At 38.8% G+C, this 20,246-nt stretch overlaps 1 protein-coding gene across 3 annotated transcripts in view; it reads right to left on the bottom strand.

The window, feature by feature from the left end:
• The window catches only part of LOC150080668 (fibrillin-2-like), a 1,460,049-nt gene that overhangs the window by 73,918 nt on the left and 1,365,885 nt on the right, over window positions 1-20,246 (bottom strand). The window lies entirely within an intron of this gene.

Below are 20,246 nucleotides of genomic sequence, written 5' to 3' on the forward strand. Positions count from 1 at the left end.
TAGTGTCAGTAGTGTCCTTGACAACCCTGCCAACCTTTGTATCATCTGCAAACTTGGACATTAAGCTTGATATACCATCATCAATATTATTTATAAATACAGAAAACAATAATGGACCCAACACTGAGCCCTGAGGGACTCCACTAATAACATTAGTCCACAATGAGCAGTGTCCACTGATTACCACTCTCTGTCTTCTCCCCCTCAACCACCCCTTTATCCATAGCAGCAATTTGCCTCCAATGTCACACTGCTCCAATTTGTGTAGCAGTCTTCCATGTGCAACAGTATCAAAAGCCTTTCTAAGATCCAAGTATATAATATCAAAGCTATTCCCTGCATCCAGTTCTTTTGTGACTGCATCATAGTATCCAATCAAATTGGTCAGGCAAGACTTCCCCTTAACAAAACCATGCTATAACTGAAGTCTTGTCTAAATGATCCTGCAAGTGCTTCTATAACCAGTGCCTCCATTAATTTTCCTGGAACAGAAGTTAAGCTCACAGGTCTATAATTACTTGTGTCAGCCTTTGATCCTCCTTTGTGAATTGGGGTCACATTTGCACATTTCCAGTCTATGGGTACCTCCCCTGAGTCCAAGGAAGCTCTCATAATCATGGCTAAGGGTTTGCTTACTTCCTTTGCTGCCTCCTTTAATATAACTGGATAGATCCCATCCACTCGGGTGCCTTTCTTGTGTTTATCTGAAGATAAACACAAGAAAGGAGGAGAAACTGTTGAAACAGTTTCTCCTCCACTTTACTCCCAGTTATTTCAAGATTCTGTAGCTTACTGCTAGAGTTGAATACACCTCTGGCATTCCCCTCGCTGAATAACTCCTCATGTGTGAATGTCGATGCAAAATATTCATTTAGTTTGTTAGCTACCTGAGCAGGATCATCAACAGTTGACCCATCAATATCAAGTGGACCAATCTGATTCATCCCCTTTCTTCTAGAGTTTACATAAGTAAAGAATAAAAATAAAAATAAAAATAAAAAAGTTTACATAAGTAATTGTGAAGTCAGACATGAAATTTTCTGAGCAGTGAAGGCATGCTGTTAGGACAGGTCATGGGGTTTTATGAATAATATACAGAAACCTTTCTAGCATGGATAAGGAACCGATTATCCCTTAGTATAAGCATGGTTAGGCTGAATCTGGAGAACTGCATGAGGCCTCATTTTAGGAAGGATGAAGAGATGATGGGCAACGAGATTAGTGAGGGAAACAAAGGAGGGCTCTTGCCAAGAGACTAGGCATCTGCGAGGTGATCTGATTGTGATGTATAAGGCTTTGAAGGGTTTGAGTAAGCTCAATGCTGATGGGATTCTTCCACTTACTCAACTTCCAATTCCACTTACTCAACTTCCAATTTCTTCCACTTCCAATTATGCAATTGATGTGAGGGGCATAAATTCAAATTGAAGAAAGACAGTTGCAAAATAGATGTGCAGATATTTGCCTTTGGCCAGCGAGTGGTTGACTGCTGGAATAAACTTCCATCTGTTGTTGTGGAAGTTGATAGTGTAAGTAATTCAAGGAAGAATTGGACAAACTTTTGGAGCAAATGTATAGGTGAGTGGGAAGTGTTTTTTTTTTTTTTTTTGGTTGATGTATAAGCTTGCTTTCTTAGAATTAGTGTTATTAGAGGTATATGATGCAAGAAAGCAAGCTTATACAGCATCAGCCAAAAAAAAAAAAAAAAAAACTTTCCCATTTCACCCATCCATTCGCTCCAAATATTTGTCTAGTTCTGCCTTGAATTTATCTAAGTTGTCGATTTCTATAATGACAATTGAAAGTTTGTTCCAGCAATCAACTACCCGCAGGCTAAAGGCAAATTTCTGCACATCTATTCTACAACTGTCTTTTTTCAATTTGAATTCATGTCCTCTCAGGCGATTAATCTGGGCAAGAGGAAGAATCCTGTCAGCACTGAGCTTGCTTAAACCATTCAAGTCCTTATACATCTCAATCAGATCACCTCACAGGCACCTAGTCTCCAGACACTGTAATATGCAAAATTTAAGCTTTTCTTCATAAAAGCAATGCTTTGTTCCATTCACTAATCTTGTTGCCCTTCTCTGTACGCATTCCAGCAGCTCTACATCCTTCTTGAAATGAGGCCTCCAGACCTGTACGCAGTACTCAAGGTGTGGCCTGACCATTGCCTTATACAAGGGGATAATCACCTCCTTATCCATGCTAGAAAAATTCCTGTATATCATTGACAAGACACCATGAGCTAGACCATCTGCACTGCTCAGAAAACTTCATGTCTCCCTGCACAATTACCCCCAGGTCCTTTTCATTCTCTATCGCTGTCAGTGTAGTACCACAGAGTTGATACGTTACTCTGGGATTACTGTTTCCCATATACAGTACTTTACATTTGTCAATGTTTAACTTCAGTTGCCACTTCTCAGCCCTTCGTATTGTCTGCAAACTTAGACATTGACCCCGATATATCTTCATTAATATTATTGATAAATACCAAAAATAACAATGGGTCCAACACCGAACCCTGGGGGACTCCACTAATAACATTAGTCCACGAAGAGCAGCATCCATTGATTATCACATTGTGTCTTCTCCCACTCATCATCCCTTTATCCATAGCAGCAACTTACCCTTAATGCCACACTGCTCCAATTTATACACCAGTCCTCCATGTGCAACAGTATCAAAAGCCTTTCTAAGATTCAAGTATATGATATCAAAATTATTCTTTTCACCCAGTTCCTTTGTGACCAAATCATAGTATCCAATCAAATTGGTCAGACAAGACTTCCCCTTAACAAACCCATGCTGTGTCTGAACTAAAACTGAAGTCTTGTCTAGATGATCCTGCAGTGCTTCTTTAACCAGTCCCTTCATTAAATTCCCTGGAACAGAAGTTAAACTAATAGGTCTGGAATTACTTGTGTCACTCTTTGACCTCTTTTGTGAATTGGGGTCACATTTGCAACCTCCAGTCCATGGGTACATCCCCTGAGTCCAAGGAAGCTCTGATAATTATGGCTAAGGGTTTTCTTACTTCCTTTGCTGCTTCCTTTAATATAAATGGCTTCTTCCCATCCACCCCAGGTGTGTTATCTTATGTTTATTAAACAACAATTTCTGCTCCTCTTTGCTCTGACTTATTACAAAATCATTTAGCTTATAGCCAGAGTTTAATACACCTCTGGCATTCCCCACTCTCAATAACTCCTCATGTGTAAATGTTGATGCAACGAATGAGTAACAAACGAATGAGTATTCGTTTGTTAGCTACCTGAGCAGGATCATCAACAGTTGAACCATCGATATCAAGTTGACCTATGTGATTCATCCCCTACCTTCTAGAATTTACATAAGCAAAGAACTCTTTGCTGTTTTTCTTTGCATCCTTTGACAAAGATTTCTCTTAATCTGCCTTTGCCTGCTTAACTTCCTTTGCGACTTGATAACAGACCAGTTTATATCTACCATAGGCTTCTGTGTCACCCATTAATTTATATGTGTCCCATGCATTTTTCTTCTCTGCTATATGTCTCATTAGTTCATCTGACATCCATTTAGGCCTAAACCTTGAACAATATTTCTTAGTTAGTATGTAAAGCCTAGTAGGTTCCAAGATAAATTCTTTGTTGTTTGTTTGTTTGTTATTTGGTTTTTAGGAGCATTAGCAACTAAGACCATATTGCTCCGGGGATATGCGGTGACCCTTCCACATCCTCCATATTTGGTGGTCACGGGCTCGAACCCCAGTCTTGATTAGACTGGGGTTCGGACCCATAAGAATTTATGGCCACCTCCTGCCCACCTGGCTACGGAGGCACCCATAAATTCTTTGAATGCTTCTCATTTTGAATTTGCTGTTGGTAACATCATCAGTTGGTCCCACCATATAGAATTTAAATACTGTCTCAGACCACCATAGTAGCCTTTACGAAAGCAAAAGCCCTTTCCTTTACCCCTGATGGTAGTTACCTCTTTGGGTAAATCCCACTTTAGCATACTGTGATCACTGCCACTGAGTGGTTCCTTTATCTGCAGAAGATAAAGGAACAAAAGATAAAATCCACAAAAGCCTTGCTAATGTGTGAGTGACCAATCCACAAGTTCCAGTCAATATCTTGGAAATTAAAATCCCCCATTATAAGACAATCTGCTTTACTGGGCTACTTTATTTCTGTATACAGTTGTTCTTCAAACTTATCAGATTCATTAGGCCCATAACACACTCTACTCTCAATTTTGCTTTCCCAGTACTTATATCACTCCAAACTGACTCAACACTGTACTGTCCACCCATATCAACTGGCTGCACTTCCTTAGATTTTATGTGTTTCTTAACTAATAGTATAACCCCTCCTCCCTTCCTATCCTTTTTGTACACATAGTACTCCCCAAATTCCAATTCTGCATTCTTTATATCTGTGTGATATCACATCTCTGATATCACAACAATATCTGCCTTTTATGTTTTGACCAACACCTCAAATTCATCAAATTTATTTACTAAACTCCTAACATTGGTGTACATGCAAGTGCATATACCTGTTCTTATTCTTAGCTACCCTAACATAGTCCATGTATTTACTTGTTCTGTGATGACTCCCAGTAGTCTCTGAAATCCCCTGCACCTTGTTTTCCAGGCTGCTGCTCATTCTAATAGAAGCAGTGCAAGAATCACTTTCACCGCTGCTAGCTACTGTTAATCTATTCGTCTGTGTATCCCCCCCATGCTAACATTTTTCGAGTTACCTAACTGGCTTGATAGTATCAGCAAATATTCTTGCACCTTTTCTTGCATCATATCCCACTACTAATTCTAATGCTTTCTTCAGAAACATGCTGCCCAATAGCAAAATAGAAAAAAGATATTGTCATAGAAGAAACAAAAACAAAAATTGGTAAATTCTGTCAATATTACTTGCCAATATCACTGTGAAAAATCACTTTTTCACAGCTGATATTATTACTTAAAAATTATTGATTTCTTTAGAGGCAACAAGAGAATGCTTTTTTTACCAAGAGATATTGTTCAAGGTCTAAACCTAAATGGATATCAGATGAACTAATAGGACTAATGGCAGAGAAGGAAAATACAAGCAATTATTATAAATTAGCAGAAGACATAGAATCCTATAAAAAGTAAAGTGCAGCCATTATCAACCCACTGCAGGATGGAAGCCTCCTCAACAATTCATGCTGAGGGAAATGGACCATAATCTGCTACGCTGGTCCAGTGCGGGTTGGCAGATCGACCGTATTCAGCAGTCAGGGGCTTGAACCCCGGTCTACTCAAAGAGCATGTGCTACTGCACGCCCGCTCCTGCCCACTGGGCTACGGAGGCCGTCAACTATAGAATCCTATAGTAAGTATAAATAGTCTGCAGTCAGGTCACTAAGGGGAAGTTATGGCCAACTAAGGCAGATTATGAGAAGTCATTGGCTAAGAATGCAAAGAAAAGTTCCAAAGAATTTCATGCTTATATTTACATTAGAAGGAAATGGACTAACAACCTTGACTCACTAGATATAAACGGCATAATTATTGGTGATCCTGTTCAAGTTTCTGACAAACAATAAATATTCTGCATCTACAATGCTGTGTGAAGACATTTTAAGGGATGGTAACACCAGAAGTATACCAAGTGATTTACTGGCAGATAAGTGATTTTGTTATAACTAGAAGAAAGTGGAAGAGCAATTTCTGAAGATATAAGTCAATAAGACAGCAGAGGCTGATGGGATCTATCTAGTTATATTAAAAGAAGCAAGGAAAAAAGGTAAGCAAACCCTTGGTCATAATTATGAGAGCATCCTTAGATTCAGGGAGGTTCTTATAGATTAATGGTGTGGAAGTGTCTCTCCTATTTAGAAAGGTGATCAAACGGCAACATGAGCAATGAGACACTTGTAAGCTTGACTTCTGTTCCAGGGAAAATAATGCAGTCAGCGGTTAAAGAAGTATTCCAACATCATCTTAACATGAATTGAATAATAGAGAAATTACAGCATGGGTTTGTTAAATGGGGGGAGAATCCTGTCTGACCAATCAGATTAGCTACTACGATACAGTAATAAAGGAACTAGGTGGAACTCAATCAAACATTATTATTTTTCCATTAGATTTTAGTAAAGGTTTTGACACAGTTACACATGAAAGACTGCTGTACAGATTGGAACAGTGTGACATTAGAGACAAATTACTCTTATGGTTAAAGGGATGATGGAGTGGCAAAAGACAGAGAATGGTTATAAACTAGCACTACTCTCCTTAGACTAATGACATTATGCAGTCCTTCAGTGTTCAATGCTGGGGCCCTTACTGTTTACAATATTTATTAACAATATTGATGAAGGCATATATCAAGTTTGATATAATTCAAAAGTTGTAGGGTGGTTAATGACAGGTATAAAGGTGTACTACTGCAGCGACCAAAATAAATTAGGCAGATGGGCCTAATTTATGGGAGGTTAAATGCATGGTACTGTATATGGGCAGCAGTAATCCCAGAATAACATAATGAGGTCATACAATACTTAAAGTAATAGAGAATGAAAGAAATCCATTGGTAACTGTACAGTCTGATAAAAGGCTCTCTGAGCAGTGCCGGAAATCTACTAGAACAGCTCATGGGGGGGGGGGGTTCTATCAAAGGTATACAGGAGCTTTGCCATCACAGACAAGGAAGTGATTATTGCATTGTATAAGGAAATGATTAGGCCACATCTTGAGTGCTGCAGAAACGTCTGGTCTGGAAGTCTCATTTTAAGAAAAATGTGGATCTTTTGGAAAGGGTGCAGAGAAGAGCAACCAGATTAGTGAAGAACCCAAAGTGGTACTCTAACCACAAATGACTTTGGTTCTCCAAATTGCAGCTCTTGGAAACTAGGCACCTGCCTAGTTTCTAAGAGCTTAGGTGTCCAGTGAAATCCAGTGTTGTACCTTGCAGAGTCACATTCCAATGTTAATGTTGGGAGCAAGCAGCTTTTTATTTGACAATTTATATATATACAGTGAAACTTCTCCTAACGGACACCTCTCTTTAACGGACATCTCTCTACAACGGACATTTTCAAATTCCCCAACTCACCTCTATTGGTTTTAACGGGTTTTCAGCTTCTGTCTAGCGGACATTCTCTGTAACGGACGTGGACAGGCAATCTGCACTGTTTCGTTTAGATTAGCACTTAATTTGATCTCCCCATAACGGACTGTGGGAGAGCTCACGGCCCTTTTTCTAGGAAAGGTTTACGTCGCGGTTCTAAACCCTTTTTCAAGAATTTTAAGGCACGTGTAAAACTTCTGATGAATTCGGTGTGTGCAGGGGGGGGGGGGTTTGGTTGGTCTTTCGTCTTTTCAGTTTCAGTTTTGTTCAGTGTCATGTGAAGTGCACAATGTCTTCTCGTAAACATTTAATTTAAAAGATAAAGTCGAACTCATTAATGCGTATGATCGGCAAAAAAATAGTGTTCGCAATCTCGCTGCAAAATTCAAAATCGGGAAGATGCAGGTAAGCGACATCCTAAAGAAAAAAAATGAACTGCTCAAACAATTTTGGCAACACGTAAATGATCAGGTTCAAAAATCATTCTCGAAAACTGTTGGACTTCAAATTTACAATGTTACGTATGAGTGGTTTTGTCGCGCACGTGCTAAAAAAATTCCCATTAATGGGCCTATTATTAGGGAAAAAGCTTTGGAGGTTGCAAAATCTATAGGAGTAAATGAGTTCAAAGCTTCTGTGGGATGGCTAGACGAGTTCAAGACTCAGCATAAAATTTCTTGGAAAACCGTAAGTGGTGAAGGTGGATCTGTTGATACTGGGATTGTAACAGAGTGGACCGTTAAATTGAAAGATTTATGTCGTGATTTTGAAGCTAAGGATATTTACAACTGTGATGAAACAGGGTTGTTTTTTAAAGCTCTTCCTGAAAAAACAATGAGTCTAAAAAACGAAAAGTGCCAGGGCGGAAAAATTTCTAAGGAACCCTTGACTGTACTATTCTGTACAAATATGCTGGGAGACTTTGAACAATCTGTTGTTATAGGAAAACTGCAAAATCCTCGTTGTTTCAAGGGCATAAAGTTGAATCTTTTGAATGTTGACTGGAAGTCTAATAAAAAAGCGTGGATGACATGAGATATCATGAGTGAATGGATAAGTCATTTTAACCAAAACATGATTCGTCAAAACAGAAAAATTATTCTTTTCATGGATAATGCTGCATCTCACTCGCACATTGAATTGTCCAACATTCAAATCGTTTGTCTGCCACCAAACACATCTGCAGAGTGTCAGCCCTTGGATCAAGGGATAATAAAAAATTTTAAACTTCACTACAGAAAACGTGTTTTAAGACATCTCATTGCAAACATGAACGATGTAACATGTGTGAGTGACCTTGCAAAGAAAATCAGCATCCTAGATGCGATTCAATGGATTTCCTCTTCAGTAAACGCAATTAGAAAACAAACTGTCGTGAACTGTTTTGTAAAGTCTGGCTTCTCAAACGCAAAAACTGAAGTTGTGAACAGCAATGTGGAGCATCAAGAAGAACAAGAACTTCAACATCTATTAATAATGTACGATACTTCAGCTACAAGTGACCCTGGCTACAAAGATATAGACTCGAACCTCGCTACAGAAGATGGTGCTCTAGATATCAACGACATTATCATCGATATTGTTCAAGAAGTTCCTCATGAGGATGAAGAAATGGAAGGAGGTCATTCTGTCGAAGAACATATTAACGACGAACCACCGATGAAAATAGAAGAAGCGCTCATACAAATCAATTGTTTAAAAATGTTTTTCGCCGCTGAAGAAGATACTGAAGGACTTTTGATGGTTTCTTCACTCCAAACAAATGTTGAAAACAAAATTATCAGCCAGAAGAAGGTGCAGAAGAAAATAAGTGATTACTGTATGTATTTTTCTTAAGATAAAGTCATAATATGCATAGCACAATTGTATGTATATTATTTACAAAAATATTGTCCAAAATCTGTATATAATTTAATTTAATTTTACATTAAACGTTTAATGATTTTTCTTTATCTCTTGTGTATGTAATTATATATTATTTACAAAAATATTGTTCAAAATCTGTATATATTTTAATTTAATTTTACATTAAACGTTTAACGATTTTTCTCTCTTTCTTTTTTTTTTCTCCCTTAGACTTTTTGTTAGCGGACACTTCTCTCTAACGGACAAATTTTCGTTCCCATGGCTGTCTGTTAAAGGGAAGTTTCACTGTATATGTTTTTTTTTTTTTTTTTTTAAAGCTTGGAATCAGTTTAATTACTACCATTTGTAGCAACTGAAAATTGCCCATTTTTCAGACATATTGCTTTACCCCCATCCAGTTTCATTAACAATGTCTATCATTATTATTAATAATGGCAAATGATGCAAGGAAACAGTTCTACACAGTGTCAGCAAAAAAAAAAAAAAAACAACACTTCCCACTGCTTCTGTCTATCCCCTCTAATAACATGTATAATTAAATTCTTTCTTAAATTTATTCAACTACCCATTTCCACAAAACCAGATGGCAGTTTGTTCCAACAATCTAATACTCTCTGGCTGAAAGCAAATTTTTTTTGCCCACCAATCCTAGAGTCATAATTTTTTCTTCTTCTTCTTAGGATTTATTCCGTATTACAATGGTTCTCCTCAACCTAATATCGAAAAGCCATTCCTTTATTCTTTTTTTCCATTTTCTTTCATCTTCCCAATCTCTTGTCCACCAGTCTTCTATTCATAGCTGCCTCACACCCTCTATCCATGTCCTTCTTGATCTTCCTCTCTTTTTCCTTCTCCATAGCATCAATTCCATGGCTCCTCTAGGCAATCTGTCATCCTCCATTCTCTTCACATGGACAAACCACTCCAATCTTTTCTCCTCTATTTTCTCCTCTCCTCATCAATGATGGCTTTTTTTGGAAATTCGTTGTATTCGATATGACCTAATTTCTAACTTTTTCAGTCCTAGATTTCTTGCCGGCGCCAGAAATTCATTTCTGGAAGCCAATTGTTTATTTTTTTAACTAAAGCAATGATCAGGCACACCTTAGCACCTGCAGGGTGATCTGATTGAGGTGTATAAGGTCTTGAATGGATTGAGCAGGCTCACTGCTGATGGTAATTCTTCCTCTTGTTCAGATTAAAACTGGAGGGGGCATAAACTGAAACTGCCGAAAGACAGTTGTAGGATAGATGTGTGGAAATTTGCCGTTATCCAGTGGGTAGTTTATTGCTGGAACAAACTTCCATCTGTCGTTGTGGAAGTTGACAGCTTAAATAAATTCAAGGAAGAATTGGGCAAACTTTTGGAGCGTATGGATGGGTGATTTTTTTTTTTTTTTTTTTTTGGCTGATGCTGTATAACTTGCTTTCTTACATCATATGCCTCTACTAATGCTAATGGTAATCTTCAGAGCATGCTGAAAATATGGGATTCCTTAAAAATAAAACTGACTTGCACTTTGTGTTGATAATACACCTATCATGGTAGGACCTAAAATCTTAACTAACTAAAAACTTGATTAAAGCAGGAATTGAGCACTTGGTGGTAATAGACTGTCTTTGTGATCTTATTAATTTCTGTGCTGATAAGAAATTGCACACTTTCCTGTGAAAATGGATAAATACTTGATGGAAACAGACTTGCTCTTCCATATGAGCCTTGTGTCTGTGTCCTTTTTAATGGACAAAGCAAAACTGATCCAGGGATTTTTTTTCGTTTTTTTTAAACATCTGTTAGGGTTTAGTTTGAAGTTTTTGAAATTCATGAGATTAATAGTTGTAGGGTGTTTTCGAGATCGATTTTTTTCTTGTTTGGCATGGTGTGTACAGTACTGATTCCACCAGTAATTGCTATGTATATGCTTTTTTGTGGGGGGGGGGGGGTGAAGACAAACAAACTAAGATCTATGGCAGTTCATGGCTCCTATTGGAAAGTGGATTAGGTACAGTATGTGCTCCATTTCTGCATCCAGCAGAGATTTTATTAACCTCTCTCTCTCTCTCTCTCTCTCTCTCTCTCTCTCTCTCTCTCATTATCAACTTGAAGATCTCCATGGTTGGAGATCTTCAAGTGGATGATGACCATTAATATCACCAATTAAGCAGAATCGTAGTTGATCTATCAGTTATTAAAAATCATTTGTAGAACTTACTGGGGAAGAGAGAAATATATAGAAGCAAGACTAAGTGTGTAATGCCAATTACAATGTGTACTATCACTACTTCTAGAGAACTCTGAAGGCAGACATACTTTGATGGAGTATTAAAAATAACAAGAATCACTACTCCTCCATGAGCTGATAGCTTACTGCTTCTACCATATCTACAGATAGTATGTGTGGGTATGTCCCAATAAAAGCATTCCTCTTGCTCATTAGCATTAGCATTAGTAGAGGCATTTGATGCAAGAAAGCAAGCTTATGCAGAATCAGCCAAAAATAAAATAAAATAATAAAATAAAATAAAATAAAATAAAATAAATAAATAAATAAAAAAATAACCACTTCCACTTCACCCCTCTGTTCGTTCGAAAAACCTGTCCAGCTGAGCCTTAAACTTATTTAGGCTATCAACTTCCACGACAAAGGATGGAAGTCTGTTCCACCAACCAACCACCCGCTGGCTAAAGGCAAATTTCCGCACATCTATCCTACATCTGTCTTTCCTCAATTTGAATTTATGCCCGCTCAGGTGATTATTCTGAACAAGAGGGAAAATACCATCAGCATTGAGCATGCTCAAACCATTCAAGGCTTTATACACCTCCATCAGATCACCTCGCTGGTGCCTAGTCTCCAGACACTGTAATTTGCAAAACTTAAGCCTATCTTCGTAAGAGCACCCCTTTGTTCCATTCAGTACTCTTGTTGCCCTTCTCTGTACTCGTTCCAGCAGCTCTACATCCTTCTTGAAATGAGGCCTCCAGGCCTGCATATAGTACTCTAGGTGTGGTCTGACCTTATGTATATTGCCTTATACAAGGGAATAATCACCTCCTTATCCCTGCTAGAAAAATTCCTATATATATCATTGACAATACACCATGAGCTACTCTTGCAGCCCATCTGCACTGCTCAGAGAACTTCATATCTGCCTGCACGAGTACCCCCAGGTCCTTTTCATTCTCTACCACTGTCAATGTAGTACCACAGAGTTGATACGTTGCTCTGGGGTTGTTGTTTCCCATATGTAGTACTTTACATTTGTCAATGTTAAACTTCATTTGCCGCCTCTCAGCCCATCTGCTCAACCTTTCCAGATCCTGTTGCAGCAGCATAGTGTCAGTAGTGTCCTTGACAACCCTGCCAACCTTCGCATCGTCTGCAAACTTGGACATTAAGCTTGATATACCATCATCAATATCATTTATAAATACAGAAAACAATAATGTACCCAATACTGAGCCCTGAGGGACTCCACTAATAACATTAGTCCACGATGAGCAGTGTCCATTGATTACCACTCTCCCCCTCAAACACCTATTTATCCATAGCAGGAATTTGTCTCCAATGCCACACTGCTCCAATTTGTGCAGCAGTCTTCCATGTGCAACATTATCAAAAGCCTTTCTAAGATCCAAGTATATAATATCAAAGTTATACCCTGCATCCAGTTCTTTTGTGACTGCATCATAATATCCAATCAAATTGGTCAGGCAAGACTTCCCCTTAACAAAACCATGCTGTGTCCGAGCTATAACTGAAGTCTTGTCAAGATGATCAAGATGATGACCAGTGCCTCCATTAATTTTCCGGGAACGGAAGTTAAACTCACAGGTCTATAATTACTTGTGTCAGCATTTGATCCTCCTTTGTGAATTGCGGTCACATTTGCACATCTCCAGTCCACGGGTACCTCCCTTGAGTCCAAGGAAGCTCTCATAATTATGGCTAAGGGTTTGCTTACTTCCTTTGCTGCCTCCTTTAATATAACTGGATAGGTCCCTTCCACCCCAGGTGCCTTTCTTGTGTTTATCTTCAACAATTTCTCCTCTACTTTACCCTCAGAGATTACAAGATTCTCTAGCTTACTGCCAGAGTTGAATACACCTCTGGCATTCCCCTTGCTGAATAACTTCGCCTCATGTGTGAATGTCGATGCAAAATATTCATTTAGTTTGTTAGCTACCTGAGCAGGATTATCAACAGTTGACCCATCGATATCAATTGGACCAATCTGATTCATCCCCTTCCTTCTAGAGTTTACATAAGTAAAGAACTCTTTGCTGTTTTTCTTTGCATCCCTTGCCAAAGATATCTCGTAATCTGCCTTCGCCTGCCTAACCTCCTTTGTAACTTGGTTACAGATCAACTTGTATCTATCATAGGCTTCTGTGTCACGTGTGTTAATTTTTATGTATCCCATGCATTTTTCTTCTCTGCCATATGTCTCATTAGTTCATCTGACATCCATTTAGGCCTAAACCTTGAACAATATTTCTTAGTTGGTATGTAAAGCCTAGTAGCTTCCAAGATAAGTTCTTTGAATGCTTACCATTTTGAATTTGTTGTTGGTAACATCATCAGTTGGTCCCACTGTATAGAATTTCAATACTGTCTCAGTCCATCATAGTCACCTTTACGAAAGCAATACCCCTTCCCATTACCCCTAATGGTAGTTACCTCTTTGAGTAAATCCCACTTCAGCACACTGTGGTCACTGCCACCTAGTGGTTCATTTTCCTGCAGATTCTTAATGCATGAAGAATCACTACTGATAATCAAATCAAGAGTATTACTCCCCCTAGTTGCCTCCCGAACATGCTGATGAAGAAAACAATCATCCAATAAATCCACAAAAGCCTTGCTAGTGTGTGAGTGACCAGACCCCAAATTCCAGTCAATATCTGGGAAATTAAAATCCCCCATTATAAGACTCTCTGAATTACTGGCCCACTCTATTTCCCTGTACAGTTTCTTATTATACTCATCAGAGTCATTAGGCCTATAGCACACTCTTACTCTCAATTTTGATCTCCCAATGCTTATGTCACACCAAACTGACTCGACACTGCACTGTCCAGCGATGTCGACTGGTTTGACTTCCTTAGATTTTAGGTATTTCTTAACTAATAGCATAACCCCTCCTCCCTTCCTATCCTGTCTATCCTTTCTGTACACATTGTACTCCCCAAATTCCAGTTCTGCATTCCTTATATCTGTGTGACACCACGTCTCTGAAATCCCAACAATATCTGCCTTTGATGTTTTGAGCAATACCTCAAATTCATCAAATTTATTTACTAAACTCCTAGCATTGGTGTACATGCAAGTATACATGCACCTTTCTTTTTCTTAGCTACCCTAACACAACCCATGTGTTTACTTGTACCCCAATGATTCCCAGCAGTCTCTGAAATATCCTGCATCTTATTTTCCAGACTGCTCCTCATTCCAATAGAAGAAGTGCAAGAATCACTTTCACCTCTGCCAGTGGCTACTGTTAATCTATTAGTCCTTGTATGCCCACAAGCTAGCAGTTTTCCGACCCACCTAACACTGCCTCGATAGCATCAGCAAACATTCTTGCACCCTTTCTATTTAAGTGTATCCCATCCCTGTAGAAGCAGTCTCTCCTGTTAACAAGTACAGACCAGGCTGAAAAAATTTTACCCCTTGAGCCTTGAACAATCTTTCCAAGGGCCGAATTGATCGACAGGGCTCTCATCATATACTCCCTCCTATCGTGTCTGGGCAGAATTCCAGGCACTTTCAAATTCAACCTTAATTCACGGCTTTTTTTCAACAGTGACCTGTACTTGTTAAGTAATTCCGCCGGTCTCCTACTCTTAATATCATTAGTGCCAACGTGTACAACTATATCACCTTTTGTGCCCTTAAAAGATGATATCCGCTCTACAACGTCATCAACCTTTGCACCTGGCAGACATACCCTGGTCCTGTTCCACCTATCCTTTTTACAAAGCATGTTTCCCGTTTCCCTGACAATAGAGTCACCAACAACTACTAGTTCCTTTGGGACCAGTGCATTCTGCCTTGGGGGCTGCTGCTGTGTTGGGCGATGACCAAGTGCAAGCTCTGGCATTGGTGTGGGCAGCTGAGAGCTTGATGGGCCCTCACTTTTAATCCTTCGAGGGTATACACCCTGTCCTTCAAGCTCTCATATAGGCCCATAACAACGCTGAGTTTTTGCCTGATTTCCTTACACTTCTTGCATCGCGCACAAAGACATCCCCCATGGCAGTATCATGTCCCGTACCCGACTGCTCCACAAACATCAAGCAAGTAGTGCATTTTAAAAGGCTGTGATTCAGAGGGCAACTGCCCCCCTCAGTTCTCCTCTAAGCCACAGCACTCCCATTAGCTTGAGCCTTTTGCTTTGCTGCTCTAGTTTGAGTCATGATTTCAATTTAATTTCAATTTCAGTACAAAATTAAAACCCTAAACTTGTATCCCGACACAGTTATAACGCTATATTTATGTTTCAGTATTGAGTACGAAATCCCTTTATATAACTTCCGTATCAAGTTAAGTATTAATTATTTATTTTTCTAATTATTTATGTTACATAACCTAAGTCGTTATATGTATAGTTAAAAGTACAATTTAATTTACAATGAAGTTCAACAAGATTAATAGATTTTACTGATTAATTGACAATATTATGAACTATACTATACTATATTAAGCTTATGCTATCTAGTTCGAGATATTTTGTATCGCTTTACAATGGTGGCAATTTACGAACGCTCAACACGTGGATTTGATACCCTTACCATACTAAGTAATAGCTACAAAATCTCTATCTAAGTTACTTTAAACAAGTATCGTAAATAGGAATATAAAGCTACTCTAGAAAATAAGTTAATATGCCAATTTAAGCTAATAAAACAGAAAATAAATCAGAAAAAACTTCTCTGTTCCAGGAGCGGCAAAAAGCTGCATTCACACAGGTTACTCCCGTACAGGCTACTCATCACTTATTCTGGACGTAAAAAACGAGATGGGAATGAAGAAAATGAATTTTCAAAGACATTCAGCATCCCATAACTTTATAACATTACAGTTGACACCAGAGATTCATAATTATCTTTTTTCCTTCTTCGAGGAAATCTGTGCTCAACTGCTTTAAATGATTACATTGAGAAATTTCTTTATTTGAGGCCCATCTGTTTATTGTGAAATATTTCCCTTGAGCAGCAGAATCCACTTAAGGTTGTCACAGACATTCTCTCAGAAATGCCAGACAAGCTGTACTTGCTACCTGGGAGTCTAAAACGCTGATGGAACTGATATTTGGGTGACACTCAAGTCAAGTGGACCCAATTTCGGCAAAGTCTGGACGGTCTGTGACAGCCAAATCCTCTGCTTGCACCTTCACGATGGTGAGGCTGTTAGTAATCCTGGGTATAACCTCCATGCACAAGTACATGGGGGGTGACCACCCAGGTGTGAACCAACGTAAGCAGGGGTCGAGGTGTGGCGGCCACACCACATGGAGGAACGCCGCCCCTCTATGTTACCAGACAGTACTAGGTGGTAGATGACTCATCAACTGGTGAAAAACCACCACTTTGCTTATTGGAGGCTTGAAGTGGTGGAACCCATGTTTAGTATCTAGAGCTAAGTTCCGGTGAACCCTTCCCTATCTCTTCCATCATGCAGTATGATTGATGACTTTTGAGGTTATGATGAACGTCGTGGCGAGATCCAATATACCTTACATTTCGAGGGTAAGCTCTAAAACGGTGTTCGCAGGCCGGCCGCTAGTTAGTACACCAGACTGAACCCATTGGTAACTCTCTAGGAGGCTTCCGGATCAGCTAGTGTATAATCGTGCTACCTCTACTCTGCCAGATAGTGACTGGAGGGAGTCCAAGTAGTGTGTATGCGGCGAGCATTGTCGAAGCCACGTTATGTCAAGGATCTGGGTATATTCTTACCACGTGTACGCCATATCCAAAAATTTCATTACTTCATACAGCATGTCCCACCCACTTTTCCTTAATATCGAATACACCATGAATTGTCAAACTAATAGAGCAAGCTTATCTGCGAAAATATCTAAACCTCCCAAGGACTTCCTAATTCATTTCACAAATATACGTGGTCTCAATTCTAATCTCAATGATGTCCATTTCCACTTGCAGTCTGCCAAACCCCATGATGGGCTTTTTACATGTACTTTTTCTGACAGAATCTCAGTTATCGGTTGATTCAACTACTGCTCATGTCAGATGCCCAAATTATTCACTGTATGATTCCTTTCGCCTGAAAGGTGGTACTTGTGCATATGCCCGTTCTGATATTCCCTGTCAGAGACTTGGCAATTTGGAATCTCCTCTCTTTGATCTTCTCTGGCTTGAAATCTCTCTACCTCATCTTGTCAAATCCATCTGTTGTCTCTACCATTCTCCCCACTCCACTAATCACTTGGAGCTCTTTGACTTCCTCTTTTTGCAACTTGACTTTCTCCAGTCCAACTTTCCTAACAGTGAGGTAATTTTCCTTGGTGATTTTAATGTTCACAACTCCAGATGGCTTCCGTTTTCTAGTCACACCGATCCAGCAGGTCGAGATGCTGAGGCTTTTGCAATTACTAATGACCTAGCACAGATTGTTCATTTACCTACAAGAATACTGGACAATCCTAATCATACAGCCAATACTCTTGATCTTTTTCTCACAAACAACCCTTCTAAGTACACGGTCGAAGTGAGAGGTCCTTTAGGCACTTCAGATCACAACTTGGTGATTGTCTCTTCTCCAATGGAACCATTATCTCATGGCTATTCCCAATCTCGTATTGTTTGGCATGACAGAATGCAAAATGTGATAACCTGCGAGATTTCTTTTGGTATTTCGAACGAAATACCAAAAGAAATTTCGAACGAACAGAGGGATGAAGTGGAAGTGGTTATTTTTTATTTATTGATTTTATTTTTTTTGGCTGATGCTGTATAAGCTTGCTTTCTTGCATCAAATGCCTCTACTAATGCTAATGCTAATGCATTTGATCGTGTTTGGCATAAACGTCTTCTAAACAAGCTTCCATGTTATGGTTTGCCAACTGTTTTTAGTAATTGGTTATTCAGTTTTCTCTCTGATCGCTCACTGAGGGTAATGGCTCTCTGTCTTCTAACTTCTCCACTAATGCCGGTGTCCCCCAAGGTTCAGTTCTTTCCCCCACTCTTTTCCTCTTGTATATTAATGACCTTCTTCCATTGACTGGAAATCCTATCCATAGTTTTGCCGATGATAGCACATTGCATTCCACTTTCCATTTTGAGAAAACTTGTCCTGCTCAATCAGCTTCAACTTCTCGAAAATCTGCTACCAATTCCTTAAATGCCAATCTTCAGGTAATTTTCCAGTGGGGCAAAGACAGCTTAGTTGATTTCAACCCTTCTAAAACTCAGTCTTGTCTTATATCTCACAAAAAGGATTCTTCTGCTCCTATGCTTATCTTTAGTGACACTCCGATTTCTAGGCAAAATGATATATCTCTTTTGGGGATTACCCTGACTTCTAATCTCTCTCGGCACAAACACATTACAAATATTGCTTCCTCTGCATCTAAAAAACTTGGTTTTCTCTTTCGCTCTCGGCATTACTTTTCTTCCAAACAGCTGCTCACTCGGTATAAATCGCAAATCTGCCCTGCCATGGAATATTGTTTCCACATCTGGGGTGGTGCCCCCAAAACCTCTCTCAGGCTTCTTGATTACATTCAGAAGAGGGCAGTTAGGTTAATTAATGATTCATCTCTAACAGAGTGTCTCCACTCGCTTTCTCATAGACGTACTGTTTCTGCTGTATGTCTCTTCTACAGATACTTCCATGGGCACTGTTCTTCTGAATTGGCTTCTATAATTCCCGCTCTCTCTCTTTCAAAACAGTCCGAACACGTGCTGCCACCAGCCAACATCTGTTTACTGTCCAACTTCAAACCCACAGAACCAACTTTTCATCTTCCTCATTTATTCATTCAACTGCCGTTTTCTGGAACAACCTTCCTTCATATGTATTTCCTGAAAATTACAATCTACAGAAGTTCAAGTCCAGTGTCAACAAATATCTTCTTTCGTCTTCTCAACCTCCAACCCAAGCACGGTACTAAAGTACTATAGGTTCTAATACCTCTCGTGTTTGGGGTTCACATAAAAAAAAAAAAAACTTCTTTCTTTATCCAGGACCTTAATGAAATTCTTTATTAATTTAAGTTTTACATGCAAAGGTGGAAGAATAACCTCTTTTTTTGGTTCCACCAGTGGAACATGTTTTATATTACTTCTCCCAATATAATATAATATAATATAATATAATATAATATAATATAATATTTTTCTGTTGCACAATTGTCCCACAAACATAGGAAACAGTATTTTGTAAAACCTTCCTGTAGACCTGTGAGTAAGCCAATTACTTTAAGATCATCACAGACATTCCAAGCAAAATCATGGTACTTTATTGCATTGCAGGTCTTGGACATACTTTCATATGCTTCTAGCATTAGCATTAGTAGAGGCATATGATGCAAGAAAGCAAGCAGCATTCTTTTAGGCCAATGGCATGAAGCAAGGAGCTGATGGGAATGCATTCCATAAAATGATTTTGAAGCATCAACAAATACATGCCATTCATTAAGTTTGTATTCAATGCTCAGTTCATTCAGAATACAATTAATATCTTTACATAACACATACCGCCTTCCAAAATGAAATATTTTAAAACCACTTTGATATACTGCAATTTCCAACTTTAGTTCTGGCTTCAATTAACTTCCACTATTGTGGCTTATAACCAAGGAGTCTTGATAGCCTTTAGATAAGTTAAAATCACAAAGTAAGTCATTCAATTCTTTTTGTTTAAATTAAGTGTGGCATGTTATAATTTTCTTGTTGGTAGTCCAAATCTACCGAAGTAGACAGTCAAGGTCTGCAATAAAAAAATCCTTGTTATATTCATTGTTGGTTCCTGATTTTGGGGAATCTGGAATCATGTGGAACAGGCCTTATTGTAGATGATATATTAGAATATTTGATGCTATGTTTGTTTTTTCTGGACATACCTGATATTTTTTTTTCATGTAGAAATAGCAATCGTCAATGTAGTTATACAATTCTAGTCACACCATAGGAATGGCAAAAGGAATATTTTTAATTCTCCCAGTTAGCCACATTTTTAGATTTGTGGTGCAAATCTGAGATGTGGCTAACTGGGAAAAATGCACAGCACATTATGTGGAGACCAA

This window comes from Mastigoproctus giganteus, chromosome 9 (genome assembly GCF_048544385.1).
Source record: "Mastigoproctus giganteus isolate SK-2022 chromosome 9, ASM4854438v1, whole genome shotgun sequence".
In the NCBI taxonomy this organism is placed as follows: Eukaryota; Metazoa; Arthropoda; class Arachnida; order Uropygi; family Thelyphonidae; genus Mastigoproctus; species Mastigoproctus giganteus.